The 17,463-nt window shown below is 41.5% G+C and overlaps 1 protein-coding gene across 3 annotated transcripts in view; it reads left to right on the forward strand.

The window, feature by feature from the left end:
• rhobtb3 (Rho related BTB domain containing 3) overlaps nucleotides 1-17,463 on the forward strand; it is a 130,947-nt gene that overhangs the window by 18,676 nt on the left and 94,808 nt on the right. The window lies entirely within an intron of this gene.

Here is a 17,463-nt window from a genome sequence, read left to right on the forward strand (position 1 = left end):
GCAGCTGGTGGAATTTAAATTCAATTAATAAATGTGGAATTAAAAGCTAATCTCAGTAATGGTGACCATGAAACCATTGTCCATTGTTGTAGAAGCCCATCTGATTCACTAATGCCTATCGGGAAGGAAATCTGCCATCTATATTTGGTCTGGCCTATATGTGACTCCAGACTCACAGCAATGTGCTCTTAACTGTCCGTTGAAATGGCCTAGCAAACCACTCAGCTGAAGGGCAATTAGGGATGGGCGGCAAATGCTGGCCTTGCCAGTGACACCCACATCCCACTAAAGAAGAAAAAATGAATAAAAGAGGATTAGTCAATAATCTAATGGTAAGGGAACACTTGGCCTAGGGTGACCATAGCATGACTGAATTTGATGTTCGGTTTGAGAAGGGGAGGTTTGAGTCATGAGCCAAAACTTATGTAAGGCTGACTTTGGAAGGATGAGGGAGGAATTGATCAAAATAGAAACAAAAGTGAACTACTGCAGATGGTGGAAAACTAAAATAAAAACAGACAATGCTAGAAATGCTTAGCAGGTCAGGCAGCATCGGTGGAGAGAAACAGAGTTAATGGGTAGGATTCTCCCAGAGTCGAGCAAGCTGTGGAGGCCTTTAAAAATGGTGGGGGGGGTGCGGTGTTACAACCAGACGAGAAGGGGTGAACTGGCTCCCCCTCTATTCAACCGCTTCGGTTGGTCACAACAAAGGTTTAAATTTCTTTTTCACAAGGATATACCTATTTAACTATTTAAACTGTGAGCAATAAGGAGCCAATCAAACAGGGTTTTCTTGAGTCAAAAAGAGCAAATTTATTAGCCACTAAACCCGAGAGAAATAATAAAAATGCAACGTCAAACATTCGGCCCTCATAGCCCTTAAAGCCCACAGTCACACACAAGTATCAGAAATAAGGGGAGTTAGAGTCCAAATAAAAAAAGGTGAAAGGGTAAGTGTCCTTTGATAGCCCTTGAGGGCGTAGGTTTTAAACGTTGTGACCAATTTTGGTTAGCTAGTTTCTCGGATGCAGACCCTAAAAATTTGTCAATCCAACAGAGCAATTGTTGTATCATCCATACCTCGTAATCTTGTCTAAATAAAGATACAAATATACATACGAACATACGAACTAGGAGCTGGAGTGGGCCACTCGGCCCTTCAAGCCTGCTTTGCCTTTCAATAAGATCATAGCTGATCTGATTGTAACCTCCCGCTTATCCCCGATAACCTTTCACCCCCTCATTAATCAAGAATCTATCTAGCCCTGCTTTAAAAACATTCAAAGACCCTGCTTCCACTGCCTTATGAGGAAGAGAGTTCCAAAGACTCAGGACCCTCTGAGAGAAAAAAATTCCCCTCATCTCTGTCTTAAATGAGCGACCCCTTATTTTTAAACTGGTTGAATCTGGTTACTACAGCCCCAGTTCAGTTTACTATAAATTCAGGGTCCTTTAGTGCAGCCTTGGCAAATGGAGTGCAGCCGACTAACTGTGTGAAGACTTGGGGCAGAATTTTGCCGTCGGCGAGCAGGGGGCGGAGCCCGCTCGCCGACATGTAAAATGACGCGGGATGATGTCGGGTGGAAACCCCGGCGTCATCCCTCCCTATTTAAATTTTCAGGTAGGCCGGGGCGCAGCAAAATCAGCTGTGGGCTTGCCAACCTGGGAATGGCCAATTGAGGCCATTGACAGGATCATTTAAACAATTAAAGGACCTGCCTGTCCAAACTTAAGGTTGACGGGCAGGCCAGGAGCCCCAGCGGCAAACAGATAAAACATGAAACCTCATCCACCGGCGGGATGAGGTTTCATGTAGGGTTTTAAAAAGTTTAATAAACTTATTATGTAAATTATGAACATGTCCCATCTCATGTGACATGAGGGAGACATGTTAGGGAATTTTTTTTCTGTTTTTCATATTTTTAAAAGTGTAAGCGATTTCCCAGAGGCAGCACTTAGCCTCAGGGAGATATGTGCTCTTTCCTGCGCATGCGTGAAAGAGCGCACTCTCGTTTTTGGGGAATCCCCCCCTCCCCCCGCCCACACAGGAAGCGCGTAGTGCTTCCTGCCGGACGTCACACTGGGTGGGCCTTAATTGGTCGCCCATGTAAAATAGCGCCAGGGCCTGCTTCTCCGGCGGGGATTGGCTTCCTGCCCACCGGAATTTGGGTCGCGCCCGCCCGCCCGACAGGCAGAAAATTCTGCCCTTGGAGTTTGGTGAGAGGGAGAGTTGGGGTGCGAAGGAGGCGTTCGTTTCCTCTTTCTCTCTTTCTCACCCATAGAAATTGGTTCTTGCTCTACTACTGAGAAAGAAATAGGCTGTTTGGCGAGTATCTGGTAAGTGGGGAAGTTCTATTCCATTCCCAAGGTTTAAAATAGTACACAAATTGGCAGTAAAGTTAATCAAATATATAAGAAAGCAACATAAATAAGTGATTAATATAACTAAGCAGTTATTTAAAACACATTAAGGATCGCAGGACAGGTGATGTGTCAAGGCTGCAGCATGTGGATTCTCCTGGATAACATTGTGATCCAGGGAAAACACGTCTGCAGTAAGTTCAGGAACTTCAGCTCAAAATCACTGAGCTGGAGGCTGAGCTGCAGATTCTGTGACACATCAGGGAGAGGGTAAGTTACCTGGATGTTTTATACCAGGAGGCAGTCACACCACTTAGGATAGGGTCTTCTGATTTGGTCAGTGGGCAGGGACAGGAGGGTGTGACTGCGAGTGAGGCAGATAAAGGGACCCAGAGGGCAGGAGTGTGAACCTCTGCAATTGTCCAACAGGTTTGAGGTTCTCTCAGCTTGTTTGAATGAGAGTGGGGGCTGGAAGGTGGATGAGCTAACTGGCCATGGCGCCATGGTACAGGAAGCCATCCAAGTGTAGGGAGCAAAAAGGAATGTAGTGTAGTAGGGGACAGTATAGTGAAGGGGATTGACACTGTTCTCTGTGGCAAAGAGCGAGAGTCCAGATGGCTATGTTGCCTGCCTGGTGCCAGCTTTCAGGACATCTGCTGAGGCTGGAGAGGAACTTGCAGTGGGAGGGGGTGGGGGGGGGAGGGGGGGTATCCAGTGGTTGTGTTCCATGTAGGTACCAATGACAAATGCAGGATGAGGAAGGAGGCTGTGCATAGTCAGTATGAGGAGCTAGGCACCAAATTAAGAAGCAGGATCTCGAAGGTAATAATTTCTGGATTATTACCTGAGCCACGTGCAAATTTGCATAGGACAAATAAGATTAGAGAAATGAATGCGTGGCTCAAAGACTGGTGTGGGAGAAGTGGTTTCCGGTTTGTGGGGCACTGGCACTAGTATTGGGGAAAGCGGGATCTGTACAGTTGGGACTGTCTGCACCTGAACTGTGCTGGGGCTGGTGTCCTCGCAAGCTGCCTAACTAGAGAACTAGAGAGGGGTTAAACTGAATAGTGGGGGCAAGAGATCAAATTTGGGAAGATGTGGTAAACCAAAGAGTAGAGACAAGGTAAAAGAGACAGATATTAATATGGGAAATGATAAACAGACTGTGACAGGAAGGGACAGAGAGTACAATTCTAAGAGTAAATCAGCAGATAAGGCTAGACGCTACAAAAATAATATAAGGGCAAAACTAAAGGCTCTGTATCTATATGCACGTAGCATTGGAAACAAAGCTGATGAACTGACAGCGCAAATAGAAATAAATAAGTACGATCTGATAGCCATTACAGAGACATGGCTACAGGATGACATATATTGGGACCTGAATATTGAAGGGTGACATTTAGGAAGGACAGGAAGGGAAAGGTGGAGGGGTGGCTCTGTTAGTTAATGGTGGTTTTAACACATTAGAGAGGGATGACCTAAATTCAGGAAACCAGGATGTAGAAGTGGTTTGGGTTGAGATGAGGAATGATAAAGGCAAGAAATCACTTGTGGGAATGGTGTAAAGGCCTCCTAATTGTAGCTATACAGTAGGACAGAGTATAAAAGAAGAGATAATGGGAGCTTGCCAGAAAGATACAGCAATAATCATGGGAGATTTTAATCTACATGTAGACTGGAAAAATCAGATGAGCAAAGGTAGCGTAGATGAGGAGTTCATAGAATGTCTTCGGGATAGTTTCTTAGAACAGCACGTTCTGGAGCCAACCAAAGATGAGGCTATACTAGACCTGGCATTGAGCAATGAGATAGGATTAATTGATAACTTCCTAGTGAAGACACCCCTAGGTAGCAGCGATTATAATATGATTGAATTTTATATTCATTTTGAGGGAGAAACGAGTGCGTCCAAGACTAGTATTTTAAACTTAAATAAGAGCAATTATGAGGGCACGAAGGCAGTGCTAGCTAAAGTGAACTGGCAAGTGAGGTTAAGGGATAGGTCAATAGTTCAGTGGCAGACATTTAAAGGGATATTTCAGAATACACAGAATATATACATTCCAATGAGAAAGAAAAATTCCAAGGGGAGGGCCCACCATCCTTGGTTAACCAAACAAGTTAAAGACAGTATCAAACTCAAAGAAAAAGCATATAATTATCAAAGATGGGTGGCAGGTCAGAAGATTGGAAATAATTTAAAGAACAGCAAAGAATGACAAAAAGACTAAAAAGGAAGGAAAAATTAGAGTATGAGAGAAAGCTAGCTAGTAATATAAAGACAGATAGTAAGTGTTTCTATAGATATTTAAATTAGAAAAGAGTTAAAGTCCTATACAGAGTGCGTATGGGGAATTGATAATGGAAAGTAGGGAGATGGTGGATGAATTAAACAGATATTTCGCTTCTGTCTTCACTATAGAGTACACAAGTAACAAGTAACAACAAATAGCTGTAAATCGGGAAATAGAAGGGAGGGAGGAACTCAGGAAAATTACAATCACCAGGGAAGTGGTATTGAGCAAATTGTTGAGCTGCGGGCTGACAAATCCCCAGATCCAGATGGACCTCACCCTAAGGACGTGAAAGAAGTGGCTAGTGAGATAGTTAGATAGCATTGGTTTTAATTTTCCAAAATTCCCTAGATTCGGGGAAGGTTCCATTAGATTGGAAAATATCAAATATAATTCCTTTATTCAAAAAGGGAGGGAGAGAGAAAGCAGGAAACGATAGGCCAGTTAGCCTAACATCTGTCATAGGGAAAATGTTAGAAGCTATTATTAAAGATGTTGTAGCAGGGCACGTAGATAAATTCAAGACAATCAGGCAGAGTCAACATAGTTTTGTAAAAGGGAAATCATGTCTAACCAAGGTGGGCCTTCTAACCAGCCTACCTCAGCACTTGTCTGCATCCATGGCTATATCCATTCTGCTTCTGGGGTCGGCGAGCCCAGACTTGAAAAATAATTACAAAGGCTAATGAAATGTTCACCTTTATCTGAAGATGTGGGAATTAAAAGGTCTGTAAATTATGTGACAGCTGTACAGTTGCAGTACTGCATTCAGTTCTAGATATATACCTCAGGAAGGATGCATTGGTCTTGGTAGGAGTGCAGTGCAGATTCATCAGAATGATACCAGGACTAAAAGGGTTTTTAATTATGAGGACCATTATGAGGGCATAGATTTAGTTTGTGTTCCCTTGAATAGAGCAGATTAAGGGGTGGTATAATTAAGTAGTTTATGATGATCAAAGGAGTTGGTTTGATAGAGAGAAACTACTAAAGAATAAATTTTGCAAGAATTGTTCTTCTGAATTGTAAACTAGAATCTATGTACAGTATTGTTTCAAAAAGCAAATGCAGAGCACCATTTTGATATCTAAAAATCCCTGGACTATTTATAGCTATATGAGGTTTGGTAGTGAAATGTAGGAATAATGATTCAGAAAATGCAGTATCAATATAATATTTTGAAAGGCAAATCCAATTAAAATCGTTGCATAAAGTATCTTTAACAGAGCTTTTTGTTAATCCAGGGAAAAGTATTTAATCTGTTCCAATCTTAGAATTTAAGATTGTAAGGATCTAACTAAATCTGAAATAATTGTACAATAAAGATAACAGAAATGTTAAGTACAAACTGGCAGTTTTATAAGTTGTTTCACTAATCTCTTCAATGACGACAAGCTAGTTTAAGGTTTGACAAAAACTGCTGGATGGCATTAAGATTTATTTAGATTTACACAAATCATTTTCTTTTTATGCCATTAATGAAATCTTACAACATGTATAGCTTAATATAAGATAAACTCACAATTATTTGAAGACATAAATATTGAATGGACCACAGAATCACAAAATCACAGAATTTTAGTGGCAGAGAAGGAGGCCATTCGGCCCATCTTGTCTACATTGGCTCTCCAAATGAGCATTATGACCTAGTCCCATTTCCTTGCCTTTTCCACATACCCCTGCACATTGTTTCCATTCAAATAATCATCTACTGCCCCCTTGAATGCCTCGATTGAACCTGCCTCCACCACACTTCCCGCCAGTGCATTGCAGACCCGAACCACTCGTTGTGTGAAAAGGTTTTTTCTCAAGTCACATTTGCATAGTATTTAAATTACAGTGGACTTGCTGTCTATTATCACCTATGATTACTGATAATGACATAAGCTTAATTAAGCTATATGATAAACATTTCCACTGTAGCTAAATGCAGGTTTAACTATTGCATGGAAAAGAAAATCGGATGGTCTATAAAACGGGCCTTCGATTTGTTGTCATCCATTTTGCTGAAGACCAATTCCACCCACAATGTTTTTAATTACTGGGGGAACCTGGAATCCTTCAAATCATCAGTTGTGTAAGATATGTTTAAACGTAGCAGATTTTAAGTAGCCATATGGTAAGTTTAATTTAACAGTCCACAGGTCTAAAAGTACAACAAAAATGAGTATTCTAGATTTACATTCCAGTCTCATTTTAAAATTTGAACTCAATTTTCCTAGAGGACCCAGGTTGACAAATTTCATTGATTGATTTGATGTACCTCCAGATCACACAGAATCAAATACAATTCGTGTAGATCTTTAAAGACTATAAGGCATAGGAGCAGAAATCAGGCCATTCGGCCCATCAAGTCTGCTCCGCCATTCAATCATGGCTGATAAGTTTCTCAACCCCATTCTCCCGCCTTCTCCCTGTAACCTTTGATCCCCTTACCAATCAAGAACCTATCTATCTTGGTCTTAAATACACTCAATGACCTGGCTTCCACAGCCTTCTGTGGCAATGAATTCCATAGATTCACCACTCTCTGGCTAAAGAAGTTTCTCCTCATCTCTGTTCTAAAAGGTCTTCCCCTTACTCTGAGGCTGTGCCCTCGGGTCCTAGTCTCTCCTACTAATGGAAACACTAGAGGGACTGTACACAAATGCCGAGATTTTACGTGTAAGGTGGTGCCCCACTCACTGGCTGGAAAGTCAGGGGCAAGCCCTCCTCTGCCAGCCCTGGAAACCACAATTCAATTTTACTTTGTTCGGGCAGTTAATTTGATGCACTTGTGGCTTCTGTCCCTCTCAGGCAGGATGCCCCATCTCCAAGAGCTGCTGGCCAGTCACTGGGACGGCAGCACTTCAATCCCAGCAGCGCTACTGGGAACAGTGGCAACTTCTGGGACTGCAGCATTCCCCGGATCAGCTACCATCAAGGAGGCCCGGAGTGTGTGGGGTCGGAGCTCGCTGGGGAAAATCAGGCAGGCTCCTGCCAGGGAATGTGGAGTTGATCAGGAGGGTTGGGGGGGGGCGGTTCTCCATCAGGCTGGTACTTGCCACTTGTTGTGGGGGAGGGGGCTGGGCTTCTTCCGTTGGCCACAGGGTCCCTGATCAGGAAGACCCCCCCTACCCCACTCCACCATCCTGAGCCCGCAAGGAGGCTGCCAAGTTTAACAGGGCAGCTTTCCCAGCTGGCCAAGTGCCCATTCGCTGCTGGTAACATACCAGCAGCAGTGGAAAGATGCTCTCAAATGGCCAATCAATGGACACTTTAAGGACCTCAATTGGCCTAAGGGTGGGCGGAGGCACCTAACCTGCCATTTGTAAAGTATCAGTGGAGGTGGAAGGGCATTGGGCACGGCAGCCCCTGTCATCACACCCGATTTTTATGCCCCACCATCTCCCAGCCCACTCCTGGTGGGGGGTTGGGGGCTGGGTGGTGTGGCATAAAATTCCAGCCAAATAATCAAAACCAGATGTATTCTGCTGCTGAAAGGCCAGGGATATTTGGACCAGGACACACTGATGTCATTCAGTTGCCATTTTGAAGTCATATATTCTACCTTTACTTGTAAATTTCCATCATAAACTCTTATGTCCTCTTATTATTATTAGCCTTTATAAGGAAAACTACTTACACAAACATGTAGTTATATTCTTCTGCCACTGGCAGGGGAGGAGCAGGCAAGGGGAAGAGGAAGGAGAGGAAGAAGAGGGGACTTGAAGGGTCAGTTTTAGGGGCAGTAATGTGAGGATATGATGAAACTTCCTATTAACATTCATTCTTAACGTTAAAAAAATGTTGTCAGGTTAATATAACGTGCACTTCCATCCAATGAGCTTGTCAGTACTTTTGTGTGAAAGCAAGCAGAGATAGAATGTGGGAAGGGGAATGTTCAGGTCAATTTATTTATTTTCAGAAGTGATAGAATAAACTAGAAGGTAAAACTTTAAGTAAAACTATTTGAATTGGAAAACAAAATGGTGAGGGAAAGGTGCAACTTTGAAAATAAAACTTACCTGCAGAAGGCAGAATGTGAAGGCTCTGAAAATATCCAGAGAGGGACTCTGAAAGTATTGTGTTATGACATGGTAGATGGTGAGTGCCAGGCAGACCAAATCCACAAGGTAAACTTGGTCCCACTAGCACAACGATTTTGCAATTTGTATTTATCATGAGATGTGTGTACTAAATTCAGAAGTAATGAGTTCACCAAGACGTTTAGAGATTTTAAAAATTAAATTGAAATATTTATTAACAAAATATAAAAGATTTCAAGCACATACATAAGACTACAATTTACTTATTACTATAATAACTCCTAAAATTCTTAATTAACCTGACCCCCAGTTTCACTCCCTTTTAAGGAAACGGTCTAAAATAGATTTTAGATTTAAAATAGAACCAGCAAGTTAACACAATACCCACTTGACAGTGGAATTCCAAATGGCTTTTCCCCAACTTTAGTTTCAGTTTATATAGCCAAGATCCCTTTGAAATACAAATATCCCTTCATTTATCTAAAAATGCAAATTCCCTTCACACCTTACATGCTAAGCCAACATCCATGTTTACTCATCAGCATGTCAAGCACCTAGCTTCTTTTGATGATTTCAAACTTGCAGTCCGCTTGACTCCAAATGTAATTAAATCACACACAGGCCCAACCAAACTTAGCCCCATAAACTTACTTCACAATAAACTAGAAAAATATTATGAAAATTATTATACTTTCATCACAATTGACAGACTGAGTATAAAGCCATTCAGCTAGATAATATAATTAGTGATACAAGTTTATATCAGCAAAACACATTATACTAGGAATTTATTATGGGAAAAGAGGCATAAAAACTGTGGGGAAAATAAAGTGAACTGGCGTCAAAGCAGACAGGATGTAATTTTTAAATATATTACATATAGGTTGGTATTGCTGCAGTGAAGAAATCTGCAGTATAGTTTGGTAGGCTAAAAGCTAAAATAGATAATCTAAGTCTGATAACTTTTAAAGTAAATTATGCTTTATTCCTTTTAAATATCACCTTCTGTTTTTAACTGAGGAATTAAATTAAATATCAAGGTGCATAATGCACCACTAACAATGAAAAGCAGACCAGAGAAGATAAGATAAATCCAGAAGCAATAGTTAGCTCACTCCAAGCTTTAATGTTAAAAGCTTAAAGGAGCAGGCATGCACAAGCTTTTTGTCTTGGTGGGATGTAGAGAATTTTCTTGTTAATCTGTATACATCTTAGGCTGCAGATACAAACGGACCATAATATTTGATTTGGCATTCATTCATTTGAAAGGTGACAGTGCTAAAAACAGTCCCTTTGAAACCTGCAAAATTTAAACTGTACAAATAAGAAATTATGTAAATTGGGCTGAGTTGCTTGGACTTTCAATCTAGATTGCCATGGTTCAGGGTATGCAGTTTGGACATTCCTGAATGGAAGATAGAGATGGGGATGCTTAGGGTGGAGTAAAAGGGACATGGAATAAAAGGGACAGTAGCAATGTCGATTCAAAATTGGCTGAGTAATAGGAAACAAAGAGTAATGGTCAATGGATATTTTTGGGGCTTGAGGAAGGTTGTAGTGGAGTTCCCCAGGAGTCATTATTGGGACCCTTGATTTTCCTGATATATATTAATGATCTGGATCTTGGTGTGCAGGGGACAATTTCAAAGTTTGTGGATGATACGAAACTTGGAAGCATTGTTAACTGTGAGGAAGACAGTGTAGAACGTCAAAAAGACGTAGACCAGTTGGTGGAGTGGGCAGATAGGTGGCAGATGAATTCAAGGTGATGCATTTTGGTAGGAAGAACATGGAGAGACACAAAATAAACAGGTGCAGGTGCAGAGGGGCCTGAGTGTATATGTGCATGGATCACTGAAGGTGGCAGGACCGGTGAAGAGAGCAGTTAATAAAGCATACAGCATCCTGGGTGTTATTAATACGGGCATAGAGTACAAGAGCAAGGAAGTTATGCTGAGCTTATATGAGGTACTAGATAGACCTCATCTGGAGTATTGTGCACAGTTCTGGGTGCCACACCATAGGAATGATTTGAACACATTGGAGAGAGTGCAGAAGAGGTTTACAAGAATGGTTCCAGGGATGAGAAACTTCAGTTATGAAGATAGATTGAAGAGGTTGGGGCTGTTCTCCTTGGAGAGGAAAAGGCTAGGACGAGATTTGATAGAGGTGTTCAGGTCTGAAATGCACTGCCTGGAAGTATGGTGGAGGCAGTTTCAATTGAGGCATTTAAGAGGGCATTAGATGATTATTTGAATAGAAACAACGTGCAAGGCTATGGGGAAAAGGCAGGAGAATGGCACTAAGTCATAATGCTCATTTAGAGAGTCGGTGTAGACATGATGCGCCGAGTGCCTCCTCCTAACAATTCTGTGATAAGGAAATCCAGTGTCTTGGTATTCTGAAAACAGTGAATTTGAGTATGAGTTGGTGCTGTAAATCCTTCTCCAAAGAGTCCAAAAGGTAACAATGTGACATTATAGTTCAAGATAGAAAAGAGGTCTTGCAGCACTGGGTAGCATCCCTGCCTCTGAGCTAGAAGCTCTCGGTTCAAGTCCCACTCCAAGACTTGATGGTGTCAGAAGGTGGCCAGGAGTTCCTGCTTGCTTGTGTTAGTTTTTACAGTGCAATTTGGCTAAAATCGGTGTAACCGGTGCAAGAGATTGTTGAATTTTAAGCACAATTTACATTCAGTACAACTTGAGTTCCTGCGATCTTTTGCACTAGTTTTAAAACATCATTGGGAAGCAGCCCCACCCCAATCACCATTTGGAGTTTCCTGTAATTGTGTTTGTTTGCAGACCTTCTGGTAGGCTTTTAAAATTAAGCCGGTTCTTTTGGATGCAAGGACACTAAAAGGTACATTTTAAAGATTTTAAATGCGATTTTTGTTCCAATTTTCCAAGAACCTGACTAATGTAGCTCAATATAACTAGGACAAAGTTTTTTGCATTTTTTAAACGTTAATTTCAGTAGTTTAAAATCAGGTTACTCAGATGTGGTGGATTGACACTGTAATTTAAAATGATTATTTCAATCCAATTTCTTCACTAAGTTAACACTTTTAAATATATGATGAAAAATGTTTTAAAGTGAATTCTTTTCATGTAAAAAAAACTAGTTAAAATACTGCCTGACTGTGCTGGTTCTTAGCTGATTTTGCATTCGGCAATGTGCAAGTAAGCTGGGGAAAGGCATTTTTCAAAATGAGTGTAATTTTCACCAGAATTGCCAATTGTACCCAAAGAAGAAACTGTATCCCTTTGTTTTTGATGGGGTTGATTGACAGATGGATGTTTGCCTAGCTACTCTTCTTTTCTCAGAATAATGCAGCAGAATCTTATACATCCCTCTGAGCTGGAAGACATGGCCCTGGTTTGATGTCTCATCTGGAAAATGACACCTCTGAAAATGCAGCACTATAAATAAAGTGGTCAAATGATTGAAAAAGAGGGTTGAAAGCATAAAGAGAAAAAAATAACAAGGTGGATGTGAGTTTGTGTTTAGTATACCATCAAACCTAAATAGTATTTTAGATGTGGGTGAGTGCTTCTTTCCATAGGTCATGCTATAATTAGGTTTAACACTGTACAGGAGGCTAAGAGCAAAAATAAGATAGTTCTTTAGTTTAGATAAACAGACTTTGGGACTGAGAGATGAGCTACAGAGAGGAGAGAAGAGGTTAAATAACAGTTTTTATAAGTCTAAAGACATGCAAGGATGAAATAAATCATCACAAGGTCAAAGCAGGAGAGTAGAATGACCAAGACCCTAAATAAGAAATGCAAAATAGTGAAGTTTAAAAAGGGCAGATATAAAAACCATAATGAGACTGGGAGGCATCCAAAAGTCAGTTAGGGATAACTAAAACTAATATAACAGAATATAGGAAAAAAGAAAGCTGTAATATATATCAGAAAGAGAAGTCCAAATAAATATTTTAGCTATTTTAAAGGAAGACAGAAGGACTTAATTTCAGATTGGCAAAATTCATATGTAAATTGTTAACTACATTCCTATATGTAAAATAAATGGCTTCATGCCTGAGTAAAAATAATGCCCACCAAAGATGAATACAAACTGTCAGCATTCAACAATAACTGCTTGTTAACGCAATAATACATCCCAACGCGCTTCACAGGAATATTATAAAACAAACCATGGCAACAAGCCACATAAGGAGAGATTAGGGCAGGTGACTAAAAGCTTGGTCAAAGAGGTAGATTTCAAGGAATGTCTTAATGGAGGAAGCCGAGGTAGAAAAGTGGAGAGGCATAGGGAGTATAAACCAGAGTTTAGAACCTAGGCAGCTGGAGGATTGGCTACCAATGCTGGAGAGATTAAAATTGGAGATATAGAATAGGCCAGAATTAGAGGAGTGCATATAGCTCGGAGAATTGTGAGGTTGAAGGAGATTACAGAGATAGGCAGGAATCAGGTCAAGGAGGGGTTTGAAAACAAAGATGAAAATTTTAAAATCAAGGCATTTAACCAGGAACCAGTACAGGTCAGTGAACATAGGGGTGATGGCTGAATGTCATTTGGTATTAGTTAAGACAAGAGCAGCAGAGTTTTGAATGACCTCAAATTTATGGAGAGTAGAATTTTGGAATCTGGCCAGAAGTGCACTAGAATAGTCAGGTCTGGAAGTAATGAAACAAGTATTCAATAATAAAACTTGACAATGAAGTTTCTACCCTAAGTGCTAAAAACCTCATGAATCCTTTAAGGGACAAATTAGAATAAAGAAAAAGTATAAAAGATCAGGAAATGACAGATGGTAGAAACAGCATTTAAAAATAAAAAAAAAACAGGGCATAGTTAAATTAATCCTAATTCTGTGGATAAACATCAATCAATATTATGCAAAATCCTCTGTTATAACTCATTGCTGGTGGCCATAAAGAACAAGCAGCACTGAGGAAAAATGTCAGGGACTAAAACATTACATGCTACCTATAACAAAAAACACTCTTTCATATTTTATTTTATTCTAATTCTCTCCGGATGCTGGAAGATAAATAATAGACTGCTCTAGGGATAAAAGGAACGAAGTCGTAAATAATGGAGGTAATATTAGGAATACACATGAGACTGTCAGAATCCACTAGTAAAGATGGGTTGCAAGCTCTTTCCAAAGTTTGGCATCAATTTGGTGCTGGACTCCTTCATGCCCCTTGACATTGACTCCAGGCCTCCGAATGCATAAGCTTTTTGTTGTGCATACTAATCAGTCTTCTGTTGGTAGACCCATTGAAATGCTCATCTGTTTCCTCTGAACAGAATTCCTGTGCAATCTCCCTCTCTCAAGTTGGCACTTGCCCCTTACCCTGGCTGTAGGCTACTTGTGCCTGCTATCTCACTATGTGCAGACCCTGCCTTTAAGCTATCCTCTAAATTGCATACAATGACAGTATCTGAGCTGGTGTCTGTGAATGTGATGAGATCACATAATAGTGTTTCTTCATCATCACTGTGTTTTTGCTCTTCCACCGATTGCCCTTCTGCCACTGCCTGCATGGTCAGCTTATAATTCGTGGTTATCTGAGGTGAAAGACTCAAAGGTTGTGATATGGTTTAGGGGAATACAAAGCCTTAGTGCAACAGTGGAGGGGAAGCTGGGAGATGTTGCGAATATCGGCAGCTCCAACCTGGTTGGAGCTCAATGTACTAAAGGTCATGGCCATGGTCACCTTTACAGCCACTGGGAGTGCCATCCTCACCCTGCTTTGAGGCTGCAGCAGGTAGTAGATTTCAGTGAAGACATTCTTTCTGAAGTGCAAACATTTCAAACATTATTTCTCACTGATGTTTAGGTAGGAGAATTACTCCCTGAACACCCATGGTGCACATAGCCACCTGCTGAGAGCCCTTCTCTACCACCACCCCTTATTTCTAGCAGCTCATCCTACTCTGTGTTGCCTCTGTTCATTCTTCAAGTCATGTTGTATTCCAAGTGGAATGCCTAATACACCACCAATGCCTTGGAGCAATTGGTTTGTGCAGAATCCTTGAAGTCAGGACAAAGTCCTTCAGCTCATGCCACACCACACCCCATAGAAAGCAACAAAAACACTTGCACAATTATACCACCAGCCAATAGAAATCAAGCAGTAATTAACCTGCAAGATGTTGATGATCCCTTTAAATAGCACTAGTGAGGTGTAGATTCTTCCTTCTGTTGAACACATGTCCAGCTTTGTGAGGTTAAGAGGTGGTGTTAGTTGGAACATTGAACTCCAAAATGGCAGTATCAGCATCCAATTTCAGCCTCCTTTCCCTTGACTAGGTTAAAGGCAGATGCAGATTGTAAAGTCAGAGGCTTGAAAAATGTTGTCAGTCATTTGCACAAGGTCAACAGATTACCATTTTAAATATAGATAATAAGCCTTGTGATATATCTGATGTGATTCCAGAAATTCTTTATGTTAAATTTCCTGATTATTTACAGGAATAATAAGCAGTTGTTACGAACCTATTAAACTGAGTTTGTCAAAATGTCTCAATTTTACAGTGCTAAATTTCGTCTTGGCAAAGTGAAAAGAAACAGAGAACCAAAAATGTATTGACAGTTTATGATACATATCAAGCAGCATGCTTCCATTCAGAAAAACTATTACCATAGAATGGAATCATGTGATTCTAAGTGCCTTGATCTCTTAACTATCATCCTTATTAGCCTTTCACCTACTTCATTCTTGCATTGAGAATGCTTGCAACTAATGGCCAAACAGTGCAAAAATTCTAGGACTCTATACTCCCCTCATTGTTATTTTTAGCAAGTGATATATTTTGAAAGTGATGCCTTAACAGTAGAAGACTAATGGACAAAGTGACCATGTTCAGTGTTATTCTGAGTGTTCCTAAATTTCCCAAAAATGAATTAAATATTATTAGCGGAAAGAGTTTGTTTAGGCTTTGATAAGGTGATTAATGAGAAATTTATCCAACATTCCATGCTGAGTATTTCACTCCACTAGAGACTGGGATTTAGTGAGCTGGATGATTTGTTTTCTTTATTCTTTCAAGGGATCTGGGTGTCGCTGGCAAGGCCAGCATTTGTTGCCCATTCCTAATTGCCCTTGAATCGAATGGCTTGCTAGGCCATTTCAGAGGACAGAGTCAACCACATTGCTGTTAGTTTGGAGTCGCATGTAGGCCAGACTGGGTAATGATAGTAGATTTCTTTCACTAAAGGACATTAGTGAACCAAACGGGTTTTTACACCAATTGACGATAGTTTCATGGTCACCTTATTGAGACTAGCTTCCAATTCCGGATGGGCGATCCATTGTTTAGGTTTTCTTCCTTCTAATTCTGACTTAATTAAATAAACACTCTGAAGTGCAATTTTCACAAGTTTTGTTTACCAGTTCGTCAACCAAGTGTCTCCATTTAACTTACATTTAACACTTTAATCTCCAATCTAAAAATTGTATTCCTAACTAAGAGTTATATCTCTAAAACACATGAATTATCGAATTAGATATTTGCAACAGTGTGAAGGCTAAGATTTGATCAGAAGTAAGTATCAAGGTTAGAGAAAGCCTAGGGGTGGAATTTTCTGTGCCCGCTGGTATCAGGCGTCATGGTGGCCGTGAGCAAAGAATGTGGCAGGAAGGCCAAAAATTAGTTTCACAAAGTCATGAAACAAGTTTGCGATCGTCCACTCTGCCTGTCAATGGTGGGCCACCTTTCCCACCGCCGGATGTCAGGGACTTTATTTTAATACATCTGCATATCATTATAAACCCTGCTCGCTGGAATCATATCCCAAGCTGGATCATCTGGGCACCAACGCAGACGAGTTTCACAATTGAGCTTAAGTGATGTGCACCTGGCGAGCTGCACTTCATTCAGGATTTTGAGGCTTGTTTGCCTATCTTGCTTTGGGCAGCACTTGTGGTCATCAGCGCCAGACTTTGCAGGCAGCACCACAGCACTTTTAGGGGGTCTCACAGGCAGGTCTCTTCTTACGAGACCAGCTGTAAGGCAGGATAGCTTTTCAATGGCTGCAGGGCTAGGGCTTGCTTGGGAAAGGAGGGTATCCACAAAGTAAGGCTTGACCAGAATCATCACCCCATGCTTGATTTGCCGTTACGGTGGCGAGAAAACACGCCAGCTCAGAACACGTCAGGATGAGTGTGACGTGCAGAAATCGGGACTCACCTTTATGGCCTTGATCAGATCATGGAAATTTGAGGAGAAGATGATGCTGGAGCCCTACAGCTACCAGACCCTGGAGGAACATGTGCATCGCATGCTGGGTTGATCCTCATGGACATAGCTCCGCCATGAAGCACCTCTTGGAAGGTGAGAGGTCTCCATTGATGCTTCAAGTCTGCTTCGGAACATCGCGGTCTTGTCTATGGGCGGCTACGGATGATCGGTGAGGGCGGGGGAGGGGAAGGTGTACCTGGGGGTGTGGGAGAGGAAGGTTTAGGTTTGACTGGGACAGGAAGGTGTACTGGGGTGGGGGGGTGGTAGATGGTTTAGTTTTGTAGGGGATCGGGGGAGGCGGGTGAGGTTGGTAGGGGGGGGTGTCGAAGGTGTTGGTGGGATGAGGTTTGGAGGGGGAGAAAGGAGTACACTGGGAGGGCGGTGTAATAGGGCAGAATGCAGAAAGTGGGTACGTAGGTGTAAGAGAGGGAGTTCGGAGGGGGGGAAGGTGTCTGGTGGGGGGAGGGAGTTCGGAAGGGGGAAGGCATCCGGGGGAAAGAGGGAGTTCAGAGTGGGGAAGGTGTCTGGGGTGGAGGAGGGAGTAAGGGGGGCTTGGG

The sequence above is a fragment of the Cetorhinus maximus genome, chromosome 2 (genome assembly GCF_964194155.1).
Source record: "Cetorhinus maximus chromosome 2, sCetMax3.hap1.1, whole genome shotgun sequence".
Classification (NCBI taxonomy): Eukaryota; Metazoa; Chordata; class Chondrichthyes; order Lamniformes; family Cetorhinidae; genus Cetorhinus; species Cetorhinus maximus.